General features: G+C 43.1%; 1 protein-coding gene and 1 long non-coding RNA gene across 5 annotated transcripts in view; one reads left to right on the top strand and one right to left on the bottom strand.

Annotated features, from left to right (window-relative positions):
• The window catches only part of LOC104007631 (uncharacterized), a 35926-nt gene extending 27691 nt beyond the window's left edge, over window positions 1-8235 (top strand). For all 3 annotated transcript variants that reach the window (XR_001720219.3, XR_010159253.1, XR_010159252.1), the window contains exon 5: window positions 8073-8235. This is a non-coding gene — a long non-coding RNA (uncharacterized LOC104007631). The remainder of the gene's footprint in view (window positions 1-8072) is intronic.
• Window positions 1-13745, bottom strand: part of DNAJC5B (DnaJ heat shock protein family (Hsp40) member C5 beta) — a 117284-nt gene extending 103539 nt beyond the window's left edge. Inside the window, exon 1 of one of the 2 annotated variants that reach the window (XM_063816086.1) lies at window positions 13579-13745. The gene's annotated coding sequence lies outside the window, so the exon portion shown is untranslated. The remainder of the gene's footprint in view (window positions 1-13578) is intronic. The other variant, XM_063816087.1, reaches the window with a different exon arrangement.
• Window positions 13746-17499: the final 3754 nt, after the last annotated feature.

Below are 17499 nucleotides of genomic sequence, written 5' to 3'. Positions count from 1 at the left end.
TTAGAAAACCCCATTGTCTCAGCCCAAAACCTCCTTAAGCTGATAAGCAACTTCAGCAAAGTCTCAGGATACAAAATCAGTGTGCAAAAATCACAAGCATTCCTATACACCAATAACAGACAAATAGAGAGACAAATCATGAGGGAACTCCCATTCACAAATTGCTTCAAAGAGAATAAAATACCAAGGAATCCAACCTACAAGGGATGTGGACCTCTTCAAGGAGAATTACAAACCACTGCTCAAGGAAATAAGAGAGGACACAAACAAATGAAGAACATTCCATGCTCATGGATAGGAAGAATCATTATCATGAAAATGGCCATACTGCCCAAGGTAATTTAGAGATTCAATGCCATCCCCATCAGGCTACCAATGGCTTTCTTCACAGAATTGGAAAAAACTACTTTACATTTCATATGGAACCAAAAAAGAGCCCGCATTGCCAAGACAACCCTAAGCCAAAAGAACAAAGCTGGAGGCACCACGCTACCTGACTTCAAACTATACTACAAGGCTACAGTAACCAAAACAGCATGGTACTGGTACCAAAACAGAGATATAGACCAGTGGAACAGAACAGAGGCCTCAGAAATAACACCACACATCTACAACCAACAGATCTTTGACAAACCTGACAAAAGCAAGAAATGGGGATAGGATTCCCTATTTAATAAATGGTGCTGGGAAAACTGGCTAGCCATATGTAGAAAGCTGAAACTGGATCCCTTCCTTACACCTTATACAAAAATTAAATCAAGATGGATTAAAGACTTAAATCTCGGACCTAAAACCATAAAAACCCTAGAAGAAAACCTAGGCAATACCATTCAGGACATAGGCATGGGCAAGGACTTCATGTCTAAAACACAAAAAGCACGGCAACAAAAGCCAAAATTGAGAAATGGAATCTAATTAAACTAAAGAGCTTCTGCACAGCAAAAGAAACTACCATCAGAGTGAACAGGCAACCTACAGAATGGGAGAAAATTTTTGCAATCTACCCATCTGACAAAGGGCTAATAACCAGAATCTGCAAAGAACTTAAATACATTTACAAGAAAAAAATCAAACAACCCCATCAAAAAGTGGGCAAAGGATATGAACAGACACTTCTCAAAAGAAGACATTTATGCAGCCAACAGACACATGAAAAAAATGCATCATCACTGGCCGTCAGATAAATGCAAATCAAAACCAGAGTGAGATACCATCTCACACCAGTTAGAATGGTGATCATTAAAAAGGCAGGAAACAACAGGTGCTGGAGAAGATGTGGAGAAATAGGAACACTTTTGTACTGTTGGTGGGACTGTAAACTAATTCAACCATTGTGGAAGACAGTGTGGCAATTCCTCAGGGATCTAGAACTAGAAAAACCATTTGACCCAGTCATCCCATTACTGTGTATATACCCAAAGGATTATAAATCATGTTGCTATAAAGACACATGCACATGTATGTTTACTGCAGCACTATTCACAATAGCAAAGACTTGGAAGCAACCCAAATATCCATCAATGATAGGCTGGATTAAGAAAATGTGACACATATACACCATGGAATACTATGCAGCCATAAGAAGGATGAGTCCATGTCCTGTGTAGGGACATGGATGAAGCTGGAAACCATCATTCTCAGCAAACTATTGCAAGGACAGAAAACCAAACACCACATGTTCTCACTCATAGGTGGGAATTGAACAATGAGAACACTTGGACACAGGGTGGAGAACATCACACACCAGGGACTGTCGTGGGGTGGAGGGAGGGGGGAGGGATAGCATTAGGAGAGATACCTGATGTAAATGATGAGGTAACGGGTGCAGCACACCAACATGGCACATGTATACATATGTAACAAACCTGCACGTTGTGCACATGTACCCTAGAACTTAAAGTATAATAAAAAAAATTTTTTTAAAGATTTGAATTTCAGATTTAAAAAAAAGATGGATGAGGAGTTTTTCAAGTATATCACTCCTCTCCCCAAGACTCTGACCTGTGGATTCTCTCTTGAACACTACCCCTACAACCCAGGCTTCTTAATATTGCTGGTTTGAAGCCATCCTGTGTAAGAGGGAAGATCCAAGTGCTCATCTGGCCCTAGAAATAAGGCTCTGGGTTCTGAGCCTGAATCTCCAGGTCAGTTTTCTCTTCTGAGTTCCAGAACACTACAATGAACTGTTTACAAGACATTTCATGCAGACATTTCAAAGAACTCTGACACTCAACTCGTCCCAATGTTATCTCTTTATCTTTACCATCTCCTCTTATGTCCCTCAGTAAAGGACATCAGCCTCAGCAAAGCAACTCAATACAGAAAATTGAATGTCATTCTTTTCTTTGCTATGCCTTCTCCTGCAGATGGTCACCAAGCTTCTTCCACTTCTTAAATATACAGAGATGCTGAACAACTTGACATTTCCTGAACTCTTGAAGTTCTGAATTTGTTTACAATGCCATTGAGCATTCTGTTGATTTTGCACTTGATGTCTTTCCATTTTATTCATCTGTTAAACATTAGATGATGCCTAAATTTCTCTTCTTTGAAGCCTTCCTTGATTGTCCCAAGTAGACCTGATCACTTTCTCCTTTGTACCGCCTTGAACTTACTAGCATTAAGACAGTTTCACAATGTGCTACAATTATTTTTGTATTCAACAGTTTCTGCTCCTAGACAATGAAATATTTGAGGGAGAACACTGTATCTTATTTTTAAATCTCTAGCACCCAGCTCAATAAATAAACATTTATTAATTACTTGATTCAATAAACAATAAATTTATGAGGTAGTTAGGAACCCAAATGTAAAGATAAGAAAGAGAGTCTTCCTGAAGTTAAGTAATTTGCCCAACATTACACAGCCTCTAAGTCAGGGAGTGGGTATGAACCTGGCCTGTACTACGAAGTCCACGCTTTTCTTTCACAACAATCACACTGTCTCCTAGCTGGCCAAAGCTCTAATCTTGTAGTTTAGAAACTTATGTAGAAATTTTCCTTGCTGACGGTGATAATGTTGTCTCTTTACGGTGACATTTTAAGGACATTTCCTTGGAGGCATCTCAGGGATATAAGAAGCATTTCAACAATTAAGTATGCAGTGCATATCTTTATGCTCATCTTTGAAGTTTCCCCATGTTGTTCAAACTTTTTAGGACTTTCAGCAATTACTTGACAAATCCTGGGTGATGACATTATTAGGAAGTAGGTCAAAATTAGACTCATCTGTCTCCACCTATTATCATTCAGGGAAGGCCAATCTTCAATGGCAAGGGGTGCCTTGGAACAAGAGTAAGTGGAAGAGTTTATTTTGAAAAAGAATTAAGGGGCACAGCAAACTGTTGGAGGAATGATGTTTTGTGTTCAATAAACCCTCACAATTACTTAGCAAGGACCTCCCTGTGGACTTCCCAAAATCCAAGTACAGTAGCCACTGATACCTAGTGAATACCCTTTTTTTTTTTTTTTTGGCATGCATTTCTGAACCTGTATTCGACTCATCTTCTGTAATTGCTGCCTATGGCAATGTGACATGTGATGTCTGAACATATATCTCAGGATAGAAAAAAGAAATGTTGGCAGCCCACATTCTTTTTAAAAAAACCAGTTGCTCCTCCCCTGTTAGAGGACAGAGAGTAAGTGAATCAAATTCATCTTATTTGTTTTACTTGGTCAGAATAACTTTTAAAAATTATTTCATCTGACCAGAATTCAAGGTAATATAGGGTCATTTTTAGTCATTTAAAAGTTGTATCACTTTCCTAAGTAGTGAAGGATACTTGTATTCTCCACAAGCAGAGTACGAGGACAGATGTGGCAATCACCACAGATCAAAATCATTAATGTCTTTTAAAACATGCATGGCTCCTTTCCTTCAAAGAGCTAAGTCTCCTTACAAAATAGTCATTGCCAAATAGACATTAATCTTTCCGACACCCAAGGAGAAAGGTGAAAGTGTATGCTTTTTCTTTTTTCTTTTTTTTTTTTTTTTGAGATGGAGTCTCACTCTTGTCGCCCAGGCTGGAGTGCAATGGCGCAATCTCAGCTCACTGCAACCTCCACCTCCCGGGTTCAAGCTATTCTTCTGCCCCAGCCACCCGAGTAGCTGGGATAACAGGCGCTTGCCACCACGCCTGGCTAATTTTTTGTATTTTTAGTAGAGACAGGGTTTCACCATGTTGTTCAAGCTGGTCTTGAACTCCTGACCTCAGGTGATCCACCTGCCTCAACCACCCAAAGTGCTGGGATTACAGGCGTGAGCCACCGCATCCAACCAAGTTTGTGCTTTTTAAACACAACTTAATTATTTGGGGGAAGCCGTCACAGTTCACTTTCAGATGGAGGATGTAGGGAGGATGGAGATTCTTATTAGTTTACTCCACCAACACTTACTAAGCACTTTCTATGCATCAGGCACCGTGCTGCGTGTTAGCGACACAGAGATTAGAGAAATGAATACTATCTCTACTCTCAACAGACTTCCAGGAGAGTGAGAGGTCCTAGCAATTATACACTGACTGATGAGGGCCACAAGGCCACAGTACCAAGACCATGCACACTGCAGGGGCACCTTGTGGAAGGGATGGGGATGAAGGGAGACTGCACAGAGGTCGGTCTTGACAACAAATAGAAGGTAGGCCAAAAAGAATATTAAAGGCAGAAGCAGCAGCTCTGCCTTTCATAAATAAAGAAGATGGCCAGGTGCAGTGGCTCAAGCCTGTAATCCCAGGGAGCAGATTGCTTGGGCTCAGGAGTCAGAGACCAGCCTGGGCAACATGGCAAAACCACATCTCTACAAAAAATACAAAAACGTAGCCAGGCATGGTGGTACACTCCTGTCATTCCAACTACTCAGGAGGCTGAGGTGGGAAGATTGCTTGAGCCCAGGAGGTGGAGGTTGTAGTGAGATCGTGCCATGCACTCCAGCCTGGGCGACAGAGCGAGACCTTGTCTCAAAATAAACAAACAAACAAATAAATAAATAAATAAATAAAGCCCTTTAGGAAACTGGAAGGATTTCAGCATGGCTGAAGTAGACACATGGAGGCAAGAAGTGGTAGTCCTGTGAAGGGCATGGCCAGGGGCAGAGAGCAGACCAGGTAGGACAAAGGTATGAGCAGGGAAAAGGGTAGAGAGGGGGCTCATGAAGCAGCCTCCCCAGTTCCATGTCCAGCTCTAAAGGATCAAAATGACTCTGGGGAACACAGCCATTTCCCTGGTATGCCCTCTTCTTAGCAACAGCCCTGAGAGAGTTGCCACTTCAGAGTTCATAAAGCCTGTTCTCCAGTGTCTCAGGGATTCTAAGAAGCAGTAAAACTAGTCTCTTCCCATGTCCCCTCTCTAGAAAACCTTTACCCAGGAACCTGTGGCTTCCAAATGGGAGCAGACCTCCCAACTACTGTAGGCCTTTACTTTTTTATCAAGGCCAGCCACCTTCAGCCATCCAAAAGCTATGTTGCCCCCCACTATGGAATAACACCCGCATTGCATCACTGTGGGAGTGTGCACCCATCAGGGGGACCGAACGCACAGTCTCTGACCTGTATCTCCTAGCCCATCGCTTCTGAGGGTTGTTTAGTAAATCCTCACATACATATTGACTCTCCTGAACTATTATTTAATGATAATGGATTGATGTTCAATAAATACTTACAAACAATCATTACAATCAGGCTCTACAGTGAGAGAAAAACAAAGGAAGGAGAAACGAAGCAGAGAGGAGTAAGGGAACAGGAAGAATGTGGAAGAAGTAAACATTAATATGAGCTTCTTGAGTGCTTACTAAATCATGAGTCCCAAGCTTATCACTTTATGTACCTTATCTCATTTAATATTTTTGAGGGCTTCATTTGGTTTTGTTTTTTTGGTTTCTTTTTGAGACAGAGTGTCACTCTGTCACCCAGGCTGGAGTGCGGTGACACCGTCATGGCTCACTGCAGCCTTGACCTCCTGGGCTCAAGCAATCCTCCTGCTTCAGCCTCCTGAATAGCTGGAAACAAAGATACACATCACCACGCCTGATTAATTTTTCATTTTTATTAGAGATGTGATCTCTCTGTGTTGTCCAGGCTGGTCTTGAACTCCTGGGCTCAAGCAATTCTCCCATCTCAGCCTCTCAAGTGTTGGGCTTACAGGCATGAGCCACCGTGGCGAGTTTCATTTAATATTTATGGCAACCTATGATATACATTATTATTCTGTTTAGCAAGTAAGGAAACCAAGGCTCAGAGAAGTTGAGTAACTCTCCTCCAGCCAAGGGAATGGTTTTCTGACCAGAGACCAGGGTCCTTATTTGTTACGTTTAGCTTCTGGTAAGAGAGGGAGGGGTCTTAGGCTTCTTTGTAGAAGCTTTAGTAACAGTTCTTCCTTGAGAAAAAATAGCAGGAGATTCTGCCTTATGTTTTAATAACTAAAGATAAAAGTTTAAATCTTGCTTGGGACTCTAAAAATACTCTGTGGATCCAGCCCCTGTTCAATGACCTATGCCATTTTCCCTGGGCATTCTAGATCATCATCACTTCCCAGACCTGACCCCTCACCACCCTTGCTCCAATTATCCTGATCTTTGTTTATAATCCTTTTATATTCATGTTGAACAGTGACCTCCCAGGAATGACAAGTGTGTTTACACTTTTCAGGGCTCTCTGGCTTAGCAGGGAAGTCAAAGACTAGAATCTGGTGTCTAACATATGATACCACGATAAATCCCCAAATTCAATGTATGCTTTCCCATGGAGTAGGCTTGAAACTTCCCATTAGATATGAAAAAAACAAGTGTCAACAGAATTATCCATGAATGAGTAGTGAGCTGCTTTAAAAGCATTAATTCATAAATGCACTTTGGCTATTTGAGTGTCAAAAGCCCCATTAGAAGATGCATTTAAAGATTAAGCATGAGTGTGTATGAAGACCCCTGATTTTGCTGCACATAACCTGAGTATGTAGTTTATGATTCATTCTATGTATCTAGGAGGCAGCTGTTCTGTCTTATTTAGCCGACAGATAAAATATTGTGGAGTAAGTAAGCAGTAACATATTTTAGAATAGGTTAATGAAGATCAAAAGGGTATGTTAAAATGAGGAATATGTACCCCCATGTCACAATGTTTGTAAACAGAAGGTCAGTTTGTATTTAAGTCCAATAAAATTAAATATACCAGGCTATTTTCTTTCATAATTAAAAAAATTATTTTTAGGAGACTGAGACCATCCTGGCTAACATGGTGAAACCCCGTCTCTGCTAAAAAAAAAATACAAAAAAATTAGCCAGGCATGGTGGCAGGCGCCTGTAGTCCCAGCTACTCAGGAGGCTGAGGCAGGAGAATGGTGTGAACCCAGGAGGCGGAGCTTGCAGTGAGCTGAGATCCTGCCACTGCATTCCAGCCTGGGCAACAGAGTGAGACTCTGTCTCAAAAAAAAAAAAAATGTTTTTATAGATTTGGGGGCACAAGTGCAGTTTTGTGACATGGATATGCTGTGGAGTGGCGAAGTCTGGACTTTTGGTGTAACCATCATCCGAATAGTGTACCTTGTACCCATTAAGTAATTTCTCATCCATCATCCTGCTCTCACCCTCCCACATTTCTGAGTCTCCAAAGTCTATTATTCCAGTCTCTGGGTCTAAGTGTACACATTATTTAGCTCCCACTTATAAGTGAGAACATGCAGTATTTTGACTTTCTGTTTCTGAGTTACTTTACTTAAGATAATGGCCTCGAGTCCATACATGTTGATGCAGAAGACATGATTTCATTCTTTTTATGGCTGAATAGTATTCCATGGAATTTATATGTATATACCACATTTTCTTTATCCAATCATCTATTGATGGACACTTAGATTGATTTCATATTTTTTCCATGGTGAATAGTGCTGCAATAAACATGAGTGCAGGTATCTGTTTTACATGCTGATTTTTCTTTTGAGTAGATACCCAGTAGTGGGATTGCTGGATAAAATGGTAGTTTTATTTTTAGTTCTTTGAGACATCTCCATACTGTTTTCCATAGAGATTGTATTAATCTGCCTTCCCACCAACAGTGTACGTGTGTTCCCTTTTCTTCATTGCAGAACACAGGAGCTATGTGGAGAATTGATGGAGGGACATTCCAGGCAGAGAGAACAGCAAACACAAAGGCCTTGAAGAGTGAGGCTGCTTGGCATATTTGAGGGAACTTGAGGAGGAAATACTTGGGATTTAAATCTCAATCAACCATAAATATGGTTTTCCATTATTTTTTCATAGTTTTTCATTCTTTTAATTTTCTCATTAAGCAGAAAAATGTTTTTGTTTCAATCTATGTTAAAAACCTGTTTCCTTCCAGGAGCGGTGGCTTACATCTGCAATCCCACCACTTTGGGAGGCTGAGGCAGGTGGATTGCTTGATCTCAGGAGTTCGAGACCAGCCTGGGCAATGTGGTGAAACCCAGTCTCTACCAAAAAATACAAAAATTAGCTGGGCATGGTGAGCATGCCTCTGGTCCCAGCTACCCAGGAGGCTGAGGTGGGAGAATCACTTGAGCCTAGAATGTCAAGGCTGCAGTGAGCCGTGATTGAGCCACTGCACTCCAGCCTGGGTGATAGGGTAAGACCTAGTCTCAAAAAAAAAAAAAAAAAATCCAAGTTTCCTACTCTGTAAATACTACATAACCAACTCACTTTAATTTTTCATTCTTTTGTTAGTGTTTCCTCCATGCCAGGCACATGCAGACGCTGTTAGGGGCTAGGCACGTGTGGCGAACATTACAGACAGACACATTCCCACCTCCAAGGAATGTAGAGTGTTGAAGAATTTGCACTACCTCACAATCTTCATTTTCATGATCCAGTGCAGATTTAGGAGCCAGGATTGAGAATTCAGTCAGAAAGAGAGACGGGAGAGCACTGAGTGGAGGAGCAGGAGGGCCTCGTGGGGAGAGGGGCTCCAGCCTCAGAGGAGAGAGAGGAAGAGGCAGGGGAGCAGACAAGCAGGCCAAGGGGTCCACAAACTACTAGGTTTGCGCCCCAGGAGGTGTGAATTCTAGCCAAGTACCTCAGGCAGCTGCAAGGGGCTTATGTGAACGGCAGCAGACATCCATGGCAAGAAAGGAGCTGAGACAGCCTGTGTCTTGGCCACTGCACTCAAGGTTTGGTGTTGAGAGTTTTCAAGCATTGTTGTCAGGGCCAAAGGACAACATCTCCCTTTTTCTGTTGTGCCCAGGCCACAAGTTGAAAAGGCAAAGGCAGGATTGAACCGCATTGCTCACCACAGAATTTGGGTGATGCCTGCTCGTTGAGTTGGATCGCCTGGTTCCTGACTCATTACCTGAATTGGACCCCATCTGCCTTCCAGCACTGGGCCCTCCTCACCTCCCAGGCATCTCCTGGCCCTGTCGTTCTCGTCCACGCTGCCAGTTGCTGCTTTCATCTGCATCCTCTTTCCTCAGCCTTCTGCTACCCACCCCTCGCCTCCCACCCCCCACCCCCACCGACTGACAAGTACTCTCGTTGTAGAAAGTGCCAGAGCACAAAGCAATGACATTTCCAGTAAATCTCTCAGTTCAGGTGGATTTCAAATGTGTTTCTTTCTTGCAGGAGAGTGCCTAGAAAAATCCAAAACATTTGGTCTTTCATTTCAATTCAAATGTGAATAATCAAGATTTTTCATGATTGTTGTTTGTTTTGGAGGATCTTTTTCCTTGAGTAGCTCTTTCTCTATTTATGTTTTTTAAAGAGGCATACTTTCTTCCCTGTACATGGATATGTAGGTCATACACCTTTTTATGAGCAGTGGATTGTATAACTCCATACATGAGCATACCTAGTATGCATTCATAACCATCCTTATCTGTGAAAGGACAACAGTATTCAAAATGTAAGCCGAAGTAGAATGTGAATGCTGGGCTCAGGACATTATATATATTTTACACAAGGTAAAAGAAATCTGGTAGCTGGGCCAGGCACTGTGGCTCACATCTGTAATCCCAGCACTTTGGAAGGCCGAGGCGGGTGGATCACCTGAGGTCAGGAGTTTGAGACCAGCCTGGTCAACATGGTGAAACCCCATCTCTACTAAAAATACAAGAAATTAGCCGGGCGTGGTGGCACGACGTGCCTGTAATCCCAGCTACTCGGGAGGCTGAGGCAGGAGAATCTCTTGAACCTGGGAGGCAGAAGTTGCAGTGAGCCGGGATCACGCCACTGCACTCCGGTCTGGGTGACAGAGCCAGACCCTATCTCAAAAAAAAAAAAAAAAAAAAAGAAAGAAAGAAAAGAAAAAAAAGAAAGAAACCTGGTAGCTGGCATTCATATGATTAGTTCCAGTGTTTGAAGCCTATTGCTTGTTTTTCAGCTGCCTTGACAACCTGGTGTACAGATAAACTCTCTTTGAGGAGATGAAACCCTTGGAAAGAAGGCCAGATGCTCACACTGACTTAACAAAACTATACTATTATAAGGAGGATTGCATTCACCTTGTTCTATCCTCCTAACATTTTTTTTTTATTTAAGTATATTTTTATTTTGTGGGCTCAGAAAGTTTTCTTGTTAACAACTTTTTTCAGTAATTGTGTGTTTTAAAATAAACACATTATAGTCCATGCAGAAAATTTGAGAAACTTAGATATTCCCTTTACTTCTGAAAACCTTACCTTCTCAACCTCCAGCTAAATGATGATATGCATGGGATCAACCCTTGTATAACACAAGCTTCACATAATTTTAAGAGAGGTTCCTTAACCTAGGGATGTGGCAAAGGATTTGTTGAGAATGACAACTACATCTAGTTTATTAAACAAGTAACTTGAATGTAAATGTGTAGGTGATTCTGGATATGCTGCTTCTTTCTCACTCTGAAGTTGGTGGTAACACCTAGTGTGGTTGTGGGAATTGTATCAGCATTATCCAGCTTAGATTCCCTTCTTCCTGGCTTGGGGGTATACTTCTGGGTGTTTTTATCCTTCTTGGCATGGAGTGTTAATTTCTTATTTTGGGGCACTGATATGCTTTGGCTATTTGTTCCCTCCAAATCTCATGTTGAAATATAATCCCCAATGATGGAGGTGGGACCTGGTGGGAGGTGATTGGATCATGGGGTTGGATTCCTCATGAATGGCTTAGTGCCATCCCCATGGTGATAAGTGAGTTCTTACTCGGTTAGTTCATTCAAGATCTGGTTGTTTAAAAGAGTCTGGGACCTCCCCCTTCTCTTTCTTATTCCCACTCTCACCATGTGATACACCTTATCCTGCTTCATCTTCTGCCATGATTAGAAGCTTCCTGATGTCCCAATCAGAAGCAGATGCTGGCACCATGCTTCGTGCACAGCCTGCAGAACCATGAACCAATTAAACCTCTTTTCTTTATAAATTACTCAGCCTCAGGTACTTCTTCATAGTGATGCAAAAAATGACTAATACAGGGCCATTATTACCAAACCCCAAAATTTTCAGGCCTCACTTTTGACAAGTACAGACCATAAATATGTGATCATTTGCCTCTCTGAAACACTCTATACACCCTATTTTAAGAAAGACCATTGCACTTCCTATGCAAAATATATCTTAGGGAGCAGCACCAGAAGGGGCATTATACTTTACATCCAATATCCCGTAGGCTCCATTTTATCTGCCCCCATAGGCCTCCACTGAACATACTGCTGTCTCTACCTCAAACCCAACATCTAAACTTGAACTAAGCAACCGCTTCATAAAACTAGCTCCCTTCTTGATTTCCTACTTCGGTTACACATTTTCCCAGTCATTAGGCTTAAACCTGTAAAGCCATCTTCAATGCTCCTTTCTGGTCCTCTGTCAGTCAACACGTCACAACCACTTTGAATGTCATCACATCCCTTGTACTACTGCTCCATTTTGCTTCTAGAAAAATTATCATAATTAGTGTCAAAATGTGGATTCAATAATATGTCATTATGGGGGCTGAGTGCTAAAAGAAGAGTAGTTTAGAGTATCTGGTTTACTCAACTATATTAAAGATTCTTGTCTGGGAAACATTACACTTATTCATGAAAAGTTGTTAAAATTTCTCTTGGTTGATTGTAGAAAATATTCAGGTTTTTTCCTTCCTTTTCTTTTTCCTTCCTTCTTTTCTTTTTCCTTCCTGGTTTGATGGAGAAAAGAAGAGGGAGAGGGAATTGCTTTTTTGATGTCCTGGAAGTGACAGAAAGGTTAACGTTCTCTCTTTTACTTAGTTGGACAAACGAAGATGGTGGCTTTAATAATTAGAAGCTGCATTTTGGTTGTTCTAGGGCCTGGAACAGATGTACTATTAACTGGTAGTCATAAAACTCAGGGCTTATTGTTTACCTGGATTTCAGCAGATCCCTTCACAGAGATGTTATGTCTTTTACTTTGTTCCAGAGTGTGCTTAGGGGGTTACCAAGTCAAATTGGCCAACCCACAAACTGTTGAACTTTAGTCCACAAAGCAGTAGCTATAGAAACTGAAAGGGTCATTTAGAAAGGCCATGTTCAGTTAAAGACATCTGTGGTTAACACCAAAAAAGAAAGAAGGAAAGCCCGTTGACCCTCAATCCACTCTATGAACAGTTTTACTTCTGTTTCTGAACAGTGAAGTGTAAACCATTTTCAAAGCAAAATGTCTCTGAACAAAAGAAGTTATAATGCAACCACAGCTACCAAGGTCAGACTGAGCTCCCCCTTTGGACAGGCAAATGATGTTTGAGCCTATGCACCTTTGACTAATGTGGCTAATAATCAACACTTTTCTAAAAGTTCTTGTAAAAATATAACTCCCTAAAATATTTCAGTTCTGACATTTATGAGGAACATCAGTTTCTAAAAGGAAATACAGTCACATTTGCTTTGCAACACTTGTCACATGTTTAACTAGGGTAGATTTACAAGCTCAGTGTCTTAGGCATATGCTTTTAAAAGCCAAAGTTCGATCTTAAATCTATCCCAATGTGGATAAGAAGAGTGACCATATTTATAACAAACCACTGAAAAGCCAAGAGCAGACAGGAAGCATGAGAAGAAGGAGAAAGCTAGTGAGGGTATGTGAAGTGGGGGGAGGGCACAAAATGAGAGTCAAGTCTTCATTCCTTCCCACAGCTCCCAAGATTCCTTCCATCAAAAACACATAAGCCCAGTGCCAAGCACAAGCGTGGGTGTGGGTGTGGGCATGTGAGTATGGCGGTGTGTCCAGAATATAGGAGACTTTCCCTTTAGGATCTTGCAGTCTCATGAGGGAGACTGATGTAGATCACTAGTCATGATGAAAAGCTGGCCTTGACAGATATGTAAATAGCTTTCTGATACATAGCAGAAGAGCAGGGGCAGAAAGTTTCCTTCCCCCTGGATGGAGCAGGGATGTTCTGATGGAGATGGTGAGACTTGAGCAGGGTCTCGAGTGATTAGTAGGATCAAGAAAGGTAGGAGATGAAAGAAAAGGAGGCAACCAGACATGGTGACATGGGCTGTTCCCAGGGAATAGCAAATGAATTGCACTTTTAGGACACAATTAGCATGCGGAGTGTATTTGTCGATTTTCATGCTGCTGATAAAGATATACCTGAGACTGGGCAATTTACAAAAGAAAGAGGTTTAATTGGACTTACAGTTCCACATGGCTGGAGAAGCCTCACAATCATGATGGAAGGCAAAGAGGAGCAAGCCACATCTTACGTGGATGGCAGCAGGCAAAGAGAAAATGAGGAAGTTGCAAAAGCAAAAACCCTTGATAAAACCATAAGATCTCATGAGACTTATTCACTACCATGAGAACAGTATGGGGAAAACCGCCTCCATGATTCAATTATCTCCCACCATGTCCCTCCCACAACATGTGGGCATTATGGGAGTACAATTCAAGATGAGATTTGGGTGGGGACACAGAGCTAAACCATATCATTCCACCCCTGGTTCCTGCCAAATCTCATGTCCTCACATTTCAAAACCAATCATGCCTTCCCAACAGTCCCCCAAAGTCTTAACTCATTTCAGCATTAACTCAAAAGTCCACAGTCCAAAGTCTCATCTGAGACAAGGCAAGTCCATTCCACCCATGAGCCTTGTAAAATCAAAGGAAGCTAGTTATTTCCTAGATACAATGGGGATACAGACATTGGGTAAATAGAGCCATTCCAAGTGGGAGAAACTGGCCAAAACAAAAGGGCTACAGGCCCCACGCAAATCAGAAATCCAGAGAGGCAGTCAAATCTTAGAGCTCCAAAGTTATGTCCTTTGACTCCATGTCTCACATCCAGGTCACATTGATGAAAAGGTAGGTTCCCATAGTCTTGGGCAGCTCTGACCTTGTGGCTTTGCAGGGTACAGCCTCCCTCCCAGTCACTTTCATGGGCTGGTGTTGAGTGTCTGCGGCTTTTCCACGTGCACAGTGCAAGCTGTTGGTGGATTATGACAGCTTCACGGTTTGGGGGACAGTGGCCCTTTTCTCACAGCTCCACTAGGCAGTGCCCCAGTAGGGACTCTGTATGGGGGCTCTGACCCCACATTTTCCTTCTGCACTGCCCTAGCAGAGGTTCTCCATGAGAGCCCCACCCCTGAAGCAAACTGCTACCTGGGCATCCAGGCATTTCCATACATCTTCTGAAATCTAGGTAGAGGTTCCAAAACCTCAGTTCTTGACTTCTGTGCACCTACAGGCTCAACACCACATGGAAGCTGCCAAGGCTTGGGGCTCACACCATCTGAAGACATGGTCTGAACTCTATGTTGGCCCCTTTCAGCCATGGCTGGAGCAGCTGGAACGCAGGGCATCAAGTCTCTTGGCTGCACACAGCTCAGGGAAGCTGGACCTGGCCCATGAAACCACTTTTTCTTCCTATGCCTCCAGACCTGTGATGGGAGGAGCTACCATGAAGACCTCTGACATGCCCTAGAAACATTTTCCCCATTGTCTTAGGGATTAACATTCTGTGCCTTGTTGCTTAAGTAAATTTCTGCCTCATTGTCAGGCTGCAAATTTTCTAAACTTTTATGCTCTGTTTCCCTTTTAATACTGAATGCTTTCAACACACCCAAGTCACATCTTGAATGCTTTGCTATTTAGAAATTTCTTCCACCAGATATCCTAAATCATCTCTCTCAAGTTCAAAATTCTACAAATCTCTAGGGCAGGGGCAAAATGCCACCAGTCTCTTTGCTAAAACATAACAAGAGTCACATTTGCTCTAGTTCCCAGTAAGTTCCTCATCTCCATCTGAGACCACCTCAGCCTGGATTTCATTGTCCATATCATTATCAGCTTTTTGGTCAAAGCCATTCAACAAGTCTCTAGGGAGTTCCAAATTTCCCACATTTTCCTGTCTTCTTCTGGGCCCTCCAAACTATTCCAACCTCTGCCTGTTACCCAGTTCCAAAATCTCTTCCAGATTTTGGGGTATCTCTTCAGCAGCACCCCACTCTACTCGTACAAATTTACTGTATTAGTCCATTTTCATGCTGCTGATAAAGACATACCTGAGACTGGGCAATTTACAAAGGAAAGAGGTTTAACTGGACTTACAGTTCCACGTGGCTGGGGAAGCCTCACAATCATGACTGAAGGCAAGGAGAAGCAAGTCACATCTTATGTGGATAACAGCAGGCAAAGAGAGAATGAGGAAGATGCAAAAGCGGAAACCCCTGATAAAACCATCAGATCTCATGAGACTTATTCACTATCACGAGAACAGTATGGGGGAAACCATCCCCATGATTTAATTATCTCCCACCACATTCTCACAACATGTGAGAATTATGGGAGTACAATTCAAGATAAGATTTGGGGGGGACACAGCCAAACCATACTAGAGAGTGTTTGTCTCAGCCTGCGATGTAATTTATATATTTGTCCCCACCCAAATCTCATGTTGAATTGTAAATCCCAATGTTGGAGGTGAGTCCTGGTAGGAGGTGATTGGATCACAGGGGTAGATTTCTCATGAATGGGTTAGCACCATCCCCTTGGTGCTATTCTTGTGACAGTGAGTGAGTTGTAATGAGATCTTGTCATTTAGAACTGTGTGGGACCTCCCTGCCAACTCTCTCTCTTGTTCCTGCTTTCACCATGTGAAGTGCCTGCTCCTACTTTACTTACTGCCATGATTGTAAGCTTCCTAAGGCCTCAGCACAGGCTGAGCAGACATCAGCACCATGCTTCTCATAAGGCCTGTAGAACTGTAAGGTAATTAAATCTCTTTTCCATATAAATTACCCAGTCTCAGGTATTTATTTAAAGCAATGCAAGAATGGCCTAAGATAGTCTATTTATGCTGCTATAACAAAATACCTGAGACTGGGTAATTTATAAAGAAGATAAATTTATTTTCTCACAATTCTGGAGACTAAGAAGTCCAAAATCAAGGTGCTACTAGTTCAGTTGTCTGATGAGGGCTGCTCTCTGCTTCCAGGATGGTGCATTGTTGTTGCATCCCCAGAAGGGAGAAATGCTGTGGTCTCACATGGCAGAAGGTGTAAGTGAGAGGTGACAACGTGCTGATGGCCTTCGCTTGCTCTCAGCGCCTCCTCGGCCTCAGCGTCTACTCTGGCCACCCTAGAGGAGCCCTTCAGCCTGCCGCTGCACTGTGGGAACCCCTCTCTGGGCTGGCCAAGGCCAGAGCCAGCTCCCTCTGCTTGCAAGGAAGTGTGGAGGGAGAGCCGCAGGCTGCGCATGGTGCTCACGGGCCAGCGCAAGTTCCAGGTGGGCATGGACTCGGTGGGCCCCACACTTGGAGCCGCTGGCAGATGCCACCAGCCCTGGTCAGTGAGGGGCTTAGCACCTGGGTCAGCAGCTGCAGAGGGGGCGCCGGGTCCCCCAGCACTGCCGGCCTGCCTGTGCCATTCTCGAATTCTTGCTGGGCCTCAGCCACCTTCCTGTGAGGCAGGGCTCGGGACCTGCAGCCTGCCATGCCCAAGCCCCCGCAGTGGGCTCCTGCATGGCCCAAGCATCTCCGATGAGTGCTGCCCCCTGCTCCACGGCACCCGGTCCCATCGACTGCCCAAGGGCTGAGGACTGCAGGCGCATGGCGCAGGACTGGTGGGCAGCTCCACCTGCGGCTCTGGTGCGGGATCTGCTAGGAGAAGCCAGCTGGCCTTCTGAGTCAGGTGGGGACTGGGAGAACTTTTATGTCTAGCCGGAGGATTGTATATGCACCAATCAGCACTTTGTGTCTAGCTCGGGTTTTATGGATGCACCAATCAGCACTCTGTACCTAGCTAATCTGGTGGGGACTTGGAGAACATTTATGTCAAGCTAAAGAATTGTAAATACACCAATCAACACTCTGTGTCTAGCTCAAGGTTTGTAAATACACCAATCAGCACTCTATGTCTAGCTCAAGGTTTGTAAATGCACCAATCAGTGGTCCATGTCTAGTTAATCTGGTGAGGACTTGGAGAACTTTTATGTCTAGCTAGAGGACTGTAAATGCACCAATCAGCACTCTGTGTCTAGCTCAGGGATTGCAAACGCACCAAACAGCACCCTGTCAAAATGGACCAATCAGGTCTCTGTGAAATGGACCAATCAGCTCTCT

This window comes from Pan troglodytes, chromosome 7, assembly GCF_028858775.2.
Source record: "Pan troglodytes isolate AG18354 chromosome 7, NHGRI_mPanTro3-v2.0_pri, whole genome shotgun sequence".
Lineage (NCBI taxonomy): Eukaryota > Metazoa > Chordata > Mammalia > Primates > Hominidae > Pan > Pan troglodytes.
This window is presented reverse-complemented; position numbering and strand designations above follow the sequence as displayed.